Consider the following 16869-nt stretch of genomic DNA (forward strand, 5'->3'; position numbering starts at 1 on the left):
ATGAAATGGGCAAAAGACATGAACAGAAATCTCACAGACGAAGACATAGACATGGCCAACACGCACATGAGAAAATGCTCTGCATCACTTGCCATCAGGGAAATACAAATCAAAACCACAATGAGATACCACCTCACACCAGTGAGAATGGGGCAAATTAACAAGGCAGGAATCAACAAATGTTGGAGAGGATGCAGAGAAAAGGGAACCCTCTTACACTGTTGGTGGGAATGTGAACTGGTGCAGCCACTCTGGAAAACTGTGTGGAGGTTCCTCAAAGAGTTAAAAATAGACCTGCCCTACGACCCAGCAATTGCACTGTTGGGGATTTACCCCAAAGATTCAGATGCAATGAAACGCCGGGACACCTGCACCCCGATGTTTCTAGCAGCAATGTCCACAATAGCCAAACTGTGTAAGGAGCCTCGGTGTCCATCGAAAGATGAATGGATACAGAAGATGTGGTTTATGTATACAATGGAATATTACTCAGCCATTAGAAATGACAAATACCCACCATTTGCTTCAACGTGGATGGAACTGGAGGGTATTATGCTGAGTGAAGTAAGTCAGTCGGAGAAGGACAAACATTATATGTTCTCATTCATGTGGGGAATATAAATAATAGTGAAAGGGAATATAAGGGAAGGGAGAAGAAATGTGTGGGAAATATCAGAAAGGGAGACAGAACGTAAAGACTGCTAACTCTGGGAAACGAACTAGGGGTGAGAGAAGGGGAGGAGGGCGGGGGTGGGAGTGAATGGGTGACGGGCACTGGGGTTTATTCTGTATGTTGGTAAATTGAACACCAATAAAAAATAAATTAAAAAAAAAAGAAAGTGGAGACAAGGAAACCCTCATACATCATTGGTGGAAATGTATATTGGTACAGCTACGACGGAAAATGATTTGGAGGTTTCTTAAAAATTAAGAATAGACCTATCACATAATATAATAATCTCACTTCTAGGTAGATATTCAAGGGACCTGAAATCAGGGTCTCAGAGAAATATCTGAACGCCCATGTTCAGTGCAGCATGATTCATAACAATCAAGACATAGGAACAATTTAAATGTCCATTGACAAATGGATCAAGAAAATGTTGACTGTACACATAATAGAATATTATTCACCTTTAATAAAAAGAAGGAAATTCTTCCACTTGTGACAACATGGATGAACCTGGAGACTTTAGCTAAGTGAAATAAGCCAGACACAGAAGGAAAAATACTACATGATATCACTTATGCAAAATAGTCAAATTCCTAGAAGCAGATAACAGTACAGTCATAGCCAGGGACTTGGAGAAGGAGGCAATTATTAATCAAATTAGGTATTAGTAAAAGGATACTATGTTTCAGTTATGTAAAATGAATAAGTCCTAGAGGTACTGTATAGCATAGTGCATATAGCTATTCAAAGAACCATGTCCACTTTCACAATTATTTTTTTAAAAAAGATTTTATTTATGTATTTGTGACAGAGAGTGAGAGAGAGCATGAGCAAGGAAGTGGGGGAGATGGAGAGGGAGAACCAAATTACCTACAGAGCAAGGAGCTGAAAACCAGGCTCTATCCCAGGACTCAGGATCATGACCTGAGTCAAAGTCACACACTTAACCAATTGAGCCACCTAGGCACCCTTCCCACAATTATTTCTGAAATTCCACAGGTAACAACTGTTCTCAGCACTGTCAGTAATGTAATGTTTGTCACCTTCTTTTTCCCCTCATTTGATCATCTAGCTGTTACCTGAGCGTTACTATTTCCTCTATATCCTACAGATAAAATCAATATCGTTAATAACAATCATGACAATCACCTTCTACTGGTACTTACCACACGTGATTTTGTTATGCCTTAGGGACCAATGTTAATATGTTTCAGAATGTACAGAAAGGACTGAAAAAATAATTTCCAAAATGTTGGGAGTGATCAATTCTGGGTATTTGAATATGAGTGGGTTATTTTCTTCTTTTTTAATGTTTTTGTTTTTTTAATATTGTTCTTTAATAAATCACACTCTATTGTCAATATGGAAAAATATAAACATGAAAAATCTAAACAGCACTTTGTTGAGGATGCTCTAAACTAAAGTTACATTATTGCATCTGATTTCAGTCTTTATAAAGTAACTGCTATAGGACCAGGCCTCTCGCTAAAAGCAAATATAAAACAAAATATGGAACAAGTATATTCCGACATTGCGTAAAAGCTAATTCAGAAAGATTTCCTGTACAGCAAGGCAATACATAAGCTGAGTTCCATGGTCCTACTAACTTTATGCCTAGAGGCATTCTCAGAATCACGGTCCATGGAGCTGAAACTTAAGGAGAGCATGATGGCTTTGCTGAGCTGAGAAGAAAGAGATCCATACTGATGAGTGGCAAAACATTTGGAAACGGTGAAAGAGAGCATCAGAAAGGAAGAAAATGAACAGTAAAGGGGCTTTAGGAATCTGAACAGGTTTTCGCTGTTCATTAAGACAGGCAGGCTGAGGGTAAGACAGGGCATGCCACTCAAAAAGCAATTATTAGGAAGCCCAGGTAAGGCAGCAAGATTTTGGAATTTCAGCCATCTAGAGTGGAAGGGCTTCATTGAAAACTCCTGGCAATGAGTTGCTACCTCTCAGAGGACAGTTCTTAGGAATAAAACTGTGATGAATATTCTAACCCTCTGTATATAAAACGATAGGAATAGAAAAAAATAAATGGCACATGTAAAATGAATAATAAAAAGTACTCAAACAGAAGGCAAGAGAGACGAAAAGAACAAGGAATACATGGGAGAAAATGGAAAGCAAATAACAAGATGGTAGACTTAAACACAATTGTATTCATAATTCCATTAAAAGTAAATGGATAAAAGATTCTAATGAAAAGGAAGAGACCTTAAACTCTCCTTATCCCATGGATACAACTAGATAACACTTACATCATTTAATAACCCAGAAAATGACCTGAAGATTGCAGAACAGACTCCAAACCTCATGTATAAAAGAAGCCACACTGAAGTAGATAGGAAGGGTGAAGACATACTTTGGGAATGAAATGGACTGTGGAAGTGAGGAGGTAGCCACTGGTACAGAGAAGGGCAAAAAACAGTCACACCAGGGAGCTTCCTTGGGAAAGATGAAGCCAATTGTCATTTGGATTTGAAAGGAGTGGGGATCCAATCTTTTGAGTTCTCAGAACCATTAAATTCCAACGACAGCCTAGAATTTAATATATTGGCAAACTTGGCTCTAGGAGAGACCAGGAAGCCCTTGAAGAGATAGCACAACAAACAGCCAGGGAAGATACAGCATGTATGTTGTATCCAGTTGTTTGAAAAAGTGTTGGGGCAGGCAGGTTGGAGAGTTATTTATTCATCTCAAAGCATGCCACAGACAGACAGTCTCCCAGGGAGACCCCTCTAGGAACACAGCAGCTGACAGGTACCATTTTTCCTCTCACTTCCACCATAAACACAGGTCACCTGCAGGAACCTGCACAGTGCTGACACTTACACTCACACATGGCAGTGTGATCATTAGAGTCACACCTGCCTCAGTCTTGGCTCCATGGGAAGCCTCCCCCAGAGTAGCCCGAACCCCACCAACACCACATCTCCTGACCCCCACATTTTGTAGGACCTCAGTTTTGGCAGCTGCAGGTCTCATTTCACAAGGAGACCAGCATATCACTTTGTTATAATGTTCCCACTTGACTGGGGACTAAAGACTGCACACAACACCCAAAGAGAGGCCTCTGCAGACTACTGGACTGAGGGGAGAAGTGGCCAGGACTAACAGCAGGGCATACACAACATAGATAAAGGACACTTTCTGAAGCACCAGGTCCTGAAGAACTGGAGACACTGAACTGCAGGGCAGACACTGAACTGCAGGCTTCATAAAGTCACTACCTTCAAAAGATATAGAGATACAGCTACATTTCTAAAACACAAAACAGACACAGAGAGTAAGTCAAACTGAAAACACAGAGGAATAGGTCCCAAGTGAAAGAACAGGACAAAACAACAGCAAGAGATCTAAGCAAAACAGATACTACTTATCTGATAGATACTGAGAATTAAACTAATGATCATAAAGACACTCACTGAACTTGAGAAAAGAATAGAGAACATCAGCGAGAAGCTTAAGAAAAAACCCATCAGAGACAAAGAATACAAAAAATGAAAATAAAAATACATTTGATGGAATAAATAGCAGGCTAGAAGAGAGAGGAATGAATTAATCAGCAATAAAACAGAGTAATGGCAATTAATCAAGATGAGCAAGTGGTAAAAAAAATTATCAAAAAGTGGAATAGACATGGAGAACTTAGTGACTCCATTGAGCCTAATAACAGTTGCACTCTGGAATTCCAGAAGGGGAAGAGAGAGAAAAGAGGGCAGAGCATTTACTGAAGAAGTGATAGCTGAAAACTTACAATATTATGGGAAAGAAACAGAAATCTAGATTCAGGAGACACAGACATCCCCCAATAAAGTCAACTGAAGGAGCTCCACGACAAGAGACATAGTAATTAAAATGGCAAAAGGAAAGAAAAAACAGCAAAAGAAAAGAAGAGGGTTACAGGGAATATCCCATAAGGTTATCAGCATATCAGCAGAAACTTTGCAGGTCATGAGGTAGTGACTGATAAATTCAAAGTACTGAAAGGGAAAAATCTGCAGCTAAGAATACTATATCCAGCAAGGTTATCATTCAGAATAGGAGATAAAGGGTTTCTCACACAAACAGAAACTGAAAGAGTTCAGGATCACTGAACCACTTCTACAAGAAACATTAACCGAGACTGCTTGAGTGGAAAGTAAAGACCATAAGTGAGAATACAAGGAATAGGAAACAGAAAACTAGCACAAATTTAAAAATCTGTAAAAATCATTGTGAAGGGACTCACAAAATGAAAGGCTGTAAAATATGATGCCATATAGCTGAGACGTGTGTGTACACGTGGGGGGCCGATTGGAATAAAGAATGGGTCCACGCAGAAAAAACTGTCAACTTAATATAAACTGGTATTTGTAGGAGATGCTACATACAAATGAAATGGTTACCACAAATCAAAAACCAGTAATAAGATATGCAAAGAATAAAGAGAAAAGAATCTGAGTGTGTCACTAAAGAAGGCCAACAAACCATGAAAGACGGAAAGAGAAGAAAGGATCAGAGAAAAACTACAAAACAACCACAAAGCGGCCATAAATACATATTTATCAAAAACTACGTTGAGTGTGAATGGACTAATTACTCTAATGAAAAGACACAGGGGACAGAATGGATTAAAAAAAAAACAACTAGACCCATCTATATGCTGACTACAAGAGACTCATTTCAGACCTAAAGATACATGAAGATTAGATTGAAAGTGAATAGATAGGAAAACATTAATCATGCAATTGGAAGTTTAAGAGAGCCATGGTAGCAATACTTCTATCAGATAAAATAGTCTTAAAAACAAGAGACCAAGAATGATAGATCTTTGGATAGATCACCCAAACAAAAAATCAGCAAAGAATCAGTGCTTTTCAATGACAGATTGAACCAGACAGATCTCACTGATATATTCAGAACAAACCATCCTAAACCAGAAAAATACACATGAGAGTTTGTCAAGAATAAATATTTCTGGGCTCTGGAGATTTTCAATAGGTTGGTGGTGGAACAAAGAAATCTGCCTTTCTAACAAGTATTCTTGATGATTTTGATGTGATTATTTCATGGACCATATTTTGAGAAGCACTCCCCAGAAACACGCTAAAATCAAGTGCAATTATAATCAAAATCCATACACATTTCTGATGGGAAATTTAACAAGATAATTCTGAAGTTTATCCAGAAGAATACATGTGAAACTGTTCACAGTAAATATTTGAAAAAAATGAAATGAAAAGCACTGTGGTAGGGGTGAGGGTGGGAAATTTAACCTACCTGACACATTAAGATATATGGTTAAATCTGATTAATTTATATGTATTGTATTCACTCAAAAACCAAAATGTCAATGAAATAATGTAGACAAGAATCAAAATCAAGAATATAAGGAAATGAATGATACAAGTGTCATCTACCTTAATAGAGACAGGTGTATTACTTAAAAATGGTGTTAGGATATCTGGCTATCTGTTTGGAAACAAAACACTCTTGCAACAATTCTTAATCTCTCCCCAAATCCAGATGGATTAAATATCTCAGTGTAAGACAAAACAAAAGCAAAGACGTCATACTATTACTAGTAGAAAATGTAAGTGAATACTTTCTGTGATCTTTCTGTGGGAAAGGACCTTCTAAGGATGACATGAAAACCATAACCCTTAAGTTAAGGTGGGTATAGTCTATTAAAAAACAATGTAAAATGAGCAGTTAAATAAAGAACATGTATATTTAACATATAAACAACAAATAGGAAACTAGGACATCAAAGAGCTTCTAAAAAGAATAAAAAGAATAGCGATGAAAATGATGCAAACAGGATGTTAAACACACAATTCAAAGAAGAAATGCAAATGCCCCAAGACTGACTCTGTAAAGAATGTTCATCCTCACATAGAGAAACAAAAATAAAATAGCTATTGTATCTCTCACATTAGATTAGCAAAGGTGAAATAGATTGAAATCACCCACTGTATTTTTGAGAATAGGGCAGATATGGAAAATGTAGGCCTGTATCATTTATAAAATCTCTTTGGAAGGCAATCTGAAAGTAGTAAAAATTTACAAAATGGATTTGCCTTTTGTTTCTGAACAATGCTATATTTAGTATTTTACATTTTCAAAATAAGTATGCATAAAACTTTGCTTCAAAGGATATTCATGTATAGGATTGTTACCAGGATAAAACAATTTACAGTCTAACAGTAGGTGCACAAAATAAATTATTTTCCTATACAATATACTATACCATATAGAGAAATGGGTAACAGTAGAGATGTGTGAATTTTACAGACATAGGTTGAATTCTTTCCCTCTATTTCTTAGCTCTTTGGCCTTGGCCAGTTGATTTAGCTCCTTTATGCCTCCTGTTTCCTAGTGTTAAATGGATATAACACCACAAATTCATAGTATGGATGTACAGATTAAATTAAGCACTTAATGGAAACTAGCTCGCACAATGCCTGACAACTACATTGAAAGAAATGGCTGCTGTGATCATGATACACTAACCTTAAGTCATTAAAAGTAAGTAGATCTATATTTTCCATAGAAAGATGTTGTTCAGATTGTTGAGTTAAAAAAATGGGTTGCAAAATAACATGTTTGGGTATGAACAACATATGGGGTTTTGTGTGTGTGTGTGTGTGTGTGCGTGTGTGTGTGTGTGCGCGCGCGCGCGCGCGCATGTGCGGGCTGTGTATCTTTTGGTCCCTCTGGAGATAATTCCATTAAAGAATATCCTTACAATGGAATATTACTCAGCCATTGGAAACGACAAATATTCACCATTTGCTTCAATGTGGATGGAACTGGAGGGTATTATGCTGAGTGAAATAAGTCAATCGGAGAAGGACAAACATTATATGGTCTCATTCATTTGGGGAATATAAAAAATAGTGAAAGAGAATAAAGGACAAAGAAAAAAATGAGTGGGAAATATCAGAGAGGGAGACTGAACGTAAGAGACTCCTAACTCTGGGAAATGAAGAAGGGGTGGTGGATAGGGAGGTGGGCAGGGGGTGGGGGTGACTGGGTGACAGGCACTGAGGGGAGCACTTGATGGGATGAGCACTGGTGTTATGCTATATGTTGGCAAATTGAACTTCAATGAAAAAAAAGAATATCCTTACCAAATGAATAAACCCTTAACCACAACAAAAATTTAGCATCATGTAGAGACTGTACAATACATTTGAAGAATGATTCTCTGTCCCTTAAAAGTAGGACATGTACATTTACATAAATATGTGTATATGTGGATTGGGAAAACCTTGAAACAGAGCAGTATAAAAATCAATGGAAAAGGAGGTAAATAAAATGAAACGTAGTATCTTACATTCCAAAGAAGGCCAGGGACTATTACTGTTTCATAGTCTTAAAGAATTCATTTAAATTTGTCAACTTTACTAATTCATTAAACAATGATGCTATGTTATTGAATTTAGAGAATAAAGGAAGAAGAAAAAAATCAGAGTGGGAAAAACAATAGAGAGAATAGAAATTAGAAGAATTCAGGGAACAGAAGCTAAGCTGAGAGGACAGAAATCTAGAGATGTGGAGAAAAAGCAGAAGGAAGAAATACAGGAAGAGATTTGAAAGTATAGCTGTGCCCTCAAATCGAAGGAACAGGGAATGCATCTTTCATCCTCTGAGGCCCTAGTAATATTGTCACTAGTATGGCCTTTCCAGACATCTTCTCTTAGGGACTGTGTCTCACACACTCACATTATGTACATGGCATTATTCCTTGTCATATATGCACACCACATGTTACATATACTTACTCTCAGCTTCACAATATCTTATATAAACACACAGACATCCATCACCACAGATATACTCACTGAAGTATTTCATACTCTAATTTGCATACCCTCATGGCCACTATCTCTTTCAAAACACCCAAAGATGTCCCAGAGTGGGTACTGAGCCAACTGGATACTCACCAAGGCTGGGTGTTGTGGGAACCCACATGCCTGACCTTATGTGAAGGATACCACACTATGGGATGTTTGCGCGAGGGCACCTGTAGTGAGCGCTAGTATCCTCTTCAGGGCTAGAAGGCCAGCACTGCCTGTAACTGGACTCACACCACTGTCTGCCCTAACTCACCAGGGGCTTGGAGGCAGCAGTGCTGCCTTCCTAGAAGGCTGTACCACGCAGTCCTGATTCCTTCACATCTCCTAGACCCGGAGAAGACGCAAGAGCAAGGAGCTCTTGATGGAATTCCTTGAAGCAAGATTCCTGTTTCCTTCTAGCCCCTTGCTTGTTCAATGGGAGAGGGTGGGACAAATGCAAGCTGAGGCAAGCAATGCTGCTGAAGGCCTGACCAAGGAGGCAAAGAAAGAATCAGGCAGTTGCTTTTCAACAGCAAGAAGCACAACCTCTGTGATCTCTCTGGAAGGAGCCTCATCCCTGAAGAAGAAAGTCTGGGAAAGCATTTTTGGGCTGGGGTCCTGGAGAAGAGTGGGAATAGAATTGTCTCAGGGTGGCTAGCAAGGAACAACATTGATGTGCAAGAAAGCAAATGACAAAATTTACCTTTCCCAATGCCATGCCCACCTCACAACCCCCAACGGGTACCAAGATTCCTTCAGCCTGAGGCCCATCACCAGCTTGTCCACTCTCACCTGAGGGCAGAGAGGAGGCAGAAACTGTGCTGCCAGGTCCCTGGTGAAGGATCAAGGATCAAGTGTGGGAGGGAATGATGTCTGCAGCCTCCAGATCCAGTCTGGAAGGACAGCACCGGTTGTGGGTTGGCTCCTAAGCAATGCCTCTCGGGGCTGCACTCCAGTCATCCTAGGAGTCTGACTCCACCCCAAGCCTTTCTGCCTTACTGAATTCCAGGTACAAACTCCAATTCTCCTAGGTCCCACTCCTGAACAGAGAGCATTTTTCCTTCAAGGATCTATTTAAAGCTGAGGTCCTGAGAGTATGTAAACAGGGCATTCCCTGGAGCTTGAGAAGCCCTCAACCTGATTACCTTTCCATCCTCTGAGACATCCTAGGGCACTCGGTGTTCTATTTGAGGTCACAGACTGAAGTCTCTAACTCATGCTAGCACCCTTCATTCAAACCTTACACCAGTGGTATTCCAGATAGCATCAGCAGATATATCTCAGGGGTTCGCAAGTCATCAAACTTGTGTTTTCACATATATGGCAATGACAAGAAATGAAAAGAAATACATATTGGAGTGTCTGGATGCCAACTTTCTGAGTACTACAAGCTTAATTGCAGGGCTCATAGTTTCATTTTGGTTGTTTTAATGCCCTATGTTCACCTTCGACGGTGTAGTTCATTTGGTTAGCAGGGTCTTAATATCAACATGATAGTAGGGGTCTGGGTGGGCTCTTCTATTAAAATTGTTAATTTACTGGACATAAAGTCAAAGCTTTCCTTTTGTGGGAATAATTCACAAAGGACAGTCTTAAAGGATGAGACTTTTAAACTATTAAGTTAAGACTTTGGCCACATAAAAATGGAATTATTCCTATAGCCCTCTAATGAAAGGGCTATAGGGAAATACTCCTATAGCCCAAGCTAATGAAAACATTTTTTAAAAGGTAAATTTCACTGAGGTGGGCACTTGACAGGATGAGCACTCTACATATATGATACTGTGTTATATGCCTCTTTGTTTACCTTTTCACTTCCCTGAGTCTTTAAGATCATTTACAATGCCAGGGGTTCATCTAATCCTTCTCCCTACTGCTGTGCAATATCCTTGGTGCGCATCTCTTGCATTTTCATTTCATGGTCACAGCTAGCCATATCTCTTCTCCAGTGAAGGATATCCAAATCACACAACGTGTTGCCAACACAAAGTACAGAACCACACACATTACAGAAATATACCATATGACCGTACCATATTCTGTGTGAGAAATTATGTGGCTCTCTATTTGCCTATATTGCCAATAGAAAAGCAATCATTTAGCATGATTGTTATATCATAGTGTATGCACAGGCATAAGGTGACCAAGTGATACCAATTTCCCTCCCAGAATGGCTCTACCTCCTTTTTCCCAAATGTAAATGCGTGTTCCTCTCTCTTCTGCTTTTGCCGACAATTTACAGTATCTGACTTTCTAATTTCTGCCGGCCTAATAGAGGTAAATAGATATCTCTTTCTTGTTTCCATTTGTAGACCATTAATACTAATGAATTTCAGTTTTGCTTTCTATTCTTGGAGGACTTTTGGTTAATTTTTGTAAATTCCCTTGTATATCATCTGGTTGTTTATGTTTTCTATTGGAGGTTTCTTCCTTTTCTTCCTGAATTTTATTTTATTTTTTTTTTAAAGATTTTATTTATTTATTCATGATAGTCACACACAGAGAGAGAGAGAGAGGCAGAGACATAGGCAGAGGGAGAAGCAGGCTCCATGCAGGGAGCCCGATGTGGGATTCGATCCCGGGTCTCCAGGATCGCGCCCTGGGCCAAAGGCAGGCGCCAAACCGCTGCGCCACCCAGGGATCCCTCTTCCTGAATTTTAGAATTCATTATCAATTCCTGATATGAACTTCTTATTTCTTATTTGTCCTACATACTGTGAATATCTCCTTCATTTACCTTTTTTATTCATAAATTCTTTGTTTAAAATGTTTTTCACTGAAGACAAATCTCAGATGTTGAGGAAATCAAATTCATCAACTGTTTCATTATGGTCTGTGCTTTGGAGGTTCTGTCCTCTAGGTCAGAAAGATAGATGTTCCCTTATGTTTTCTTGCATAATGTCATTGTTTTATTTTAACTTTTAGTTATTTAATCTATTTAGAGTCTACCTTCTTGTGTCATGTTAGGTAGAAATCCAGTTTTATTTTTCTCTAGGTAGTAAACTAGTATTTAGTGATGCTTTATACTTCACTATTTGTCCTCTTCCTAAGGATTTTTGGAATTAACTTTGTCAGACATTAAAATCATATATGTCTATCTACGAACTCTCAATTCAGTTCCACTTATCACTCTTTTTTCCCACCAGTGCCACCTGGCTTTTACTTTGTGACTTAGCAATATTGCCAATAGAAAAGAAAGAGGTTCTATTTCTTTTTTCTTTTAATATGTATATTTTTTATTGGAGTTCGATTTGCCAACATATAACACCCAGTGCTCATCCCGGCAAGTGCCCCCCCCAGCGCCAACACCCAGTCATCCCATGCCCCTGCCCACCTCCCCTTCCATTACCCCTTGTTCGTTTCCCAGAGTTATGAGTCTCTCATGTTTTGTCACCCTCTCTGATTTTTCCCACTCATTTATTATATGGTTTCACTCATATGGGGAATACAAAAAATAGTAAAAGGGATTATAGAAGAAAGGAGAGGTTCTATTTCTGTGGTTTTAATTTGCAATTCCAAAAATCTAATGATGTGCAACATCCTTTCCTGTTCCTGTCAGCCATTTGCATACTTTACTTGGAGACATACCTTTAGAAGCCTTTTGTCCATTTTTAAATTGTGTTGTTTCCCTTTCTCGTTTTTGAGTTTCAGGAATTCTTTATATATTCTGGATACTAGATCCTTCTCAGATATATGATTTGCAAGTATTTTCTCCCATTCTATGAGATGTCATTTCACTTTCATGGGGAGACTAAGGTAAACAACTCAAACATGGTTTCAGTAGTGTTTTTCTTGATTAAACATTCAATTGGCTGCTGTAAACTTCTATTTTCCAGAAACCAGATAAAGTTAATTCTGACAGTATTTGTTATGTTTTTGCATTTCTTTGGAGGGAGGGCCAACTGCCCCTTAATTTATTTACTTTAGTATTGTCTCTCATAATTTTTAAAAAAGATTTATTTATTCATGAGAGACACACAGAGAGAGAATGAGAAGAAAGAAAGAGGCAAAGACACAGGCAGAGGGAGAAGCAGGCTCCATGCAGGGAGCCCAATGCGGGACTTGATCTCGAGTCTCCAGGATCATGCCCTGGCCTGAAGCAGGCGCTAAACCGCTGAGCCACCCAGGGACCCCCATAAATATTTTTTAATAGAGTTTTGGCAATGTTGTAATCATTATAAAGAAGCGGGAGCGGGAGAATCGGGGCTCGGAGCCGGCCGCCGCTCCGCTCCGCTCGCTGTGAGGCTCGGTTTCCCGGGGGTGGGGGGGCGGGGGGGGCTCAGATATGGAGGCAAATGGGAGCCAAGGCACCTCAGGCAGCGCCAACAACTCCCAGCACGACCCCGGTAAAATGTTTATTGGTGGACTAAGCTGGCAGACCTCACCAGATAGCCTTAGAGACTATTTCAGCAAATTTGGAGAAATTAGAGAATGAATGGTTTTTGTTTTTTTTTTCCTGGCAAAGCAAACTTTATTAATGGCCCTGAGGTTGGAGCTCCAGGTCCCGCTGAACACTTGAGAGTTGGGGCGAGGGCCTCTCGTGTTGGCCTCAGCAGCTCCATCCCATTCAGACTCAGGTGGAGAGAGGCTGGGTGGGGGAGACCTGGGGTCACAGCTAGCCAGCTCTCCCTCGGTCGCTGCAGCCAGGCCACTCCTGGCTCATTTCTTGGATCCTGGCTTTTTAGGTTTGAGTGTGGGTTTGGCCTTTTTCACAGGACTCTGGTCTTTAAGCCTGGGTCTCACTGCCTCTTCTTTTTCCATCCTTTTTTTCTTGGCAACACTTGTCTGCTTCTGGGACGCCAGCCTCTTGACTTGTTTAACAGGGGTCTCCTCTAGGGACACATCTAATCATCGTCGTCATCATCAACCTCATCACTGTGACTTTCCTCCTCCTCTTCCTCCTCCTCCTCGGGATCCTCCTCCTCCTCCCAGGATACGTCTGCAGTGTCTATGTAACATTCCTGGCCACCGAGGAACACAGGTCCAGAGCCAGCCCGGAGCTGGAAAGTAACTGGAGGAGAAAGCTCCAATCCCATCACGACAACCATGGGTAGCACGGAGGCCTGGAGCGAGGCGATGGTGATGGGCTTGGCCTGTTTGTCCTCCGGGCTGGCCGGGGGGCAGGATTTCCACCAGGTTCATCTCTTCTTTGGCTTTCTCCCCCAAGCAAATCGTACTGAGCAACAGCTTCGAGTCCTGCTTGCCCTCCTTCTGGGGTTTGACCGTCCAGGTCCGCTTCTCCTGGTTTAGCTCACAGTCCCAGAGCACGGCTGCCGTGCCTTCTCGGCAGCGCTGCTGCTGCTGCTGAGGTTCATGCCCCGGGGCGCGCAGGGGGCGCGGGGGGCGCAGCGGCTGTGCGGGAGGACAGAGGAGGGAAACCACTGGTTGTAGGAGAGAAGGCATATATTTAAAGTTAGGTTTAAAAGATGCTGCCAAATGGACCTTCTGAATTGACTGTGCCAAGCTAATCTTCCATCAGCAATGTAAAGTGTTATACATTCTCAGACATTTAAACCCATCCTTATGAGGCTTAGTGGTATTTCACTGTACTTTTAATTTATGTATTCTGGTCGCTAATTCTGTTGTGCCACTTTTTATATGCTTATAGCTATTTGTGTTCCCTATGCTGTAAAGACTTGTTCTAGTCTTTTGTCCATTTTATAAACTGGAATTTTCTGACTTTTCCTACCTGTAGGAGTTCCTTATATATTCTGGGCAGTAAGTCCACAAGTTAGCATCAAGTTATTAAAATAACTATGGGTATTAGGAGAGACAAAGAAAATAGGGTTAAATGTTAATAATTAAACAATCTATCACACATCATATTCACATTCTACACGTGATGAAGTTCTTAATAATCATATGTAGAATATGTAATACAACGGGGTTGCAACCTAGAACCTAGAAATTCCAACAATACAACACTTCACAAAGAAGAGGACAGGTAAGCAGAACTGAAAATGGGGCCCATAAATGGAGATGTGAGTGCTAACTGCATGCTATTTTTTATTCTACTTATAACCATTTGGGAACCTATGAGAAGAAACAGAGCTGAAGATCCACCCTAATGATTCAGAATTCTCCTGAGCACTTCACCCACTGCAGAGATTGCTCCAAGTATCCTTCTGGTGACCTCGTTTAAATGGAACTATTGTTGCACAGTATGCCTTGACGTCAATAACACCTTTGGAGGCAACAGGACAACAGAGTTGTGGGGATTCCCCTTTCTGCCTTGTCTTTGATCTTGGCTTCAGAGATTTTATGGAACTGGTTGACTCAGATGACTTATACCAAGATGCTCACACTTTTGCATTCTCCCCTCTGCCCACTAACATGCTAATTTGATGTTTTTTTTCATTCCTCAGATGGAAAAATGGTTGTAATATTATCAAAGGGATGGAAAGATGGGAGTCTGGGTGACTAAGTGTTGAATATCTGCCTTCAGCTCAGGGAGTGATCCTGAAGTCCAGGGATTGAATCCCACATTGAGCTCCTTGCATGGAGCCTGCTTCTCCCTCTGCCTATGTCTCTGCCCCCCCCCCCCCCCCCCGTGTCTCTCATGAATAAAATAAAATCTTTTTTTTAAAAAAAGATTAAAAAAATAAAGGTATCAAAAGAGAAGGCACAATGTGACAAAGGTAATAACTTGGCATATATTGGGAGTGAACTAGAATTTGGCCTATAAATTCAACTAATTTGGTCCAAACAATCAGATCCTTAGGGGTAAATCTAATAGATCTAGCCAAGGTGTTTTCCACAGTGGATCTACTTTAACAAACAACTACAATGTCAAACTCCTTGTGAAAAAAATCATGGTCCCCACATAGAGAGGGCATAAGTAGAACTTCCATGGAGTCCATATTGATTCTCTATGTGGGGATGTATATGCCTTGCTGAGCTGGGCTTGGAAGACAGTAAGTCGGTATGGAGGATAGGGAGTACGTGATTTTGAGCACAAAAGATTTTGGAATCAGAACTGAAATTTAGTATTTTCTCTCGATTCCAATGGACTCCCTCAGAATCTTCTTCCTAAAAGGAATGTCAGATGAGACAATGCATGGCTCCATGAACTGATCATCTTGTTTCATTCGTCATAAATGTCATTATTAGAGAAATGAACTTAAAGTTGACATTCAATCTCTTGAAAAGGCAGAATAATGAGAAAGGTTGGCAGCACACACGATTCCCTTTGAGGAGCTTCCTGACTCTGGGGGCAGGTTCATGGTCACCTAGGGGAACATTTTCTCCTCTACATTTGCATTAGAGAATAATATGGTTTTAAAAACAAATCAGGAAAGTCCAGGGGTGTATTCTTCTACTATTGTGCCAGAGTTGGTGAGAGCTCCTACATCTGACAGGTCACAAGTCACACTCATCCTGACTTAGATTGGTCTTCCGGTATTCTGGCTCAGGTGAAGTCCCAATCCTTAACAGAGAAAATAACTTAAGTAATAATAGAGATGAAAATGTGCTTAGTGTGATTTAGAAAACCAGACAAAACATAATTTCTACTCATGCACTTATGAAAAGGTTTCCAAAAGCTACTATATTAGGTTACACAAAAACCTCCTCAAATAAAAAGCACCTACCTGTGTAGAGACCACACTTATCAGAATGAAAACTACAATTTAACACAAAGAGAAGATACACTCTCAACTAATTTGAAATTTAAACTTTGCTCTACAACTCAAATCCAACACCATAAAAACATTGCACAGAAACATCTATACAGCACAGCTCATGTTCCACTGTTAGGCAATGTCAAAGACGTTTATATGTAATTAAGCAATAATGAGATGAGCTAAATAGCCAATTCAGAGTGAGAAAAAGCAACAGAATATAGTGGGAATGGATAGGCTGAAAATATAAATTAATAACTCAGTCGGTATCAATAATTAAGGAACCTGAAGGTCGGAGACGTTCAGGAGGACCTGCTTGCAGTGAAGAGTCCAGAAAAGGAGCCGCTGGACGACAGAAGGTCAGCGTACGGCTGAGACTGCGAGCAGCCTCGCGCTGTGTAAGCGATGAACACTGGGGCGAGCAAAGCCAAGAAGGGTCGGAGTTTAACCTCTGCAGTGAACGGCCGCCTCTCAGGACGGCGGTGGCATGAGCGAGGGAGAGCTTCGAGTGCGAGCCAGGCCCACGGACACGGAGGGCGCGACAGGCGCAGGCGGCGGGAATCCAGGGCACTGAACCAGGGGCCACAGGGATGTTCAAGGGATTTTCTAGCACCGAGGACTCAACAGGTGCCAATCATGCGCAAGGTACTTTCTGTGGGGGAAGAGGGTTGTTTCGTAGAGCAAGTTTACATGTCAACTAAAGAGCTGATAGGCAGTGGCCTAGGTAAAACCCCTTCGCGCCTGGCGCAGG

The 16869-nt window shown here is 40.6% G+C and overlaps 1 pseudogene; it reads right to left on the reverse strand.

Annotated features, from left to right (window-relative positions):
• Positions 1-11814: 11814 nt before the first annotated feature.
• Positions 11815-16742, reverse strand: LOC140614868 (nucleoplasmin-2 pseudogene; annotated as a pseudogene).
• Positions 16743-16869: the final 127 nt, after the last annotated feature.

This window comes from Canis lupus, chromosome 23 (assembly GCF_048164855.1).
Source record: "Canis lupus baileyi chromosome 23, mCanLup2.hap1, whole genome shotgun sequence".
NCBI lineage: Eukaryota > Metazoa > Chordata > Mammalia > Carnivora > Canidae > Canis > Canis lupus.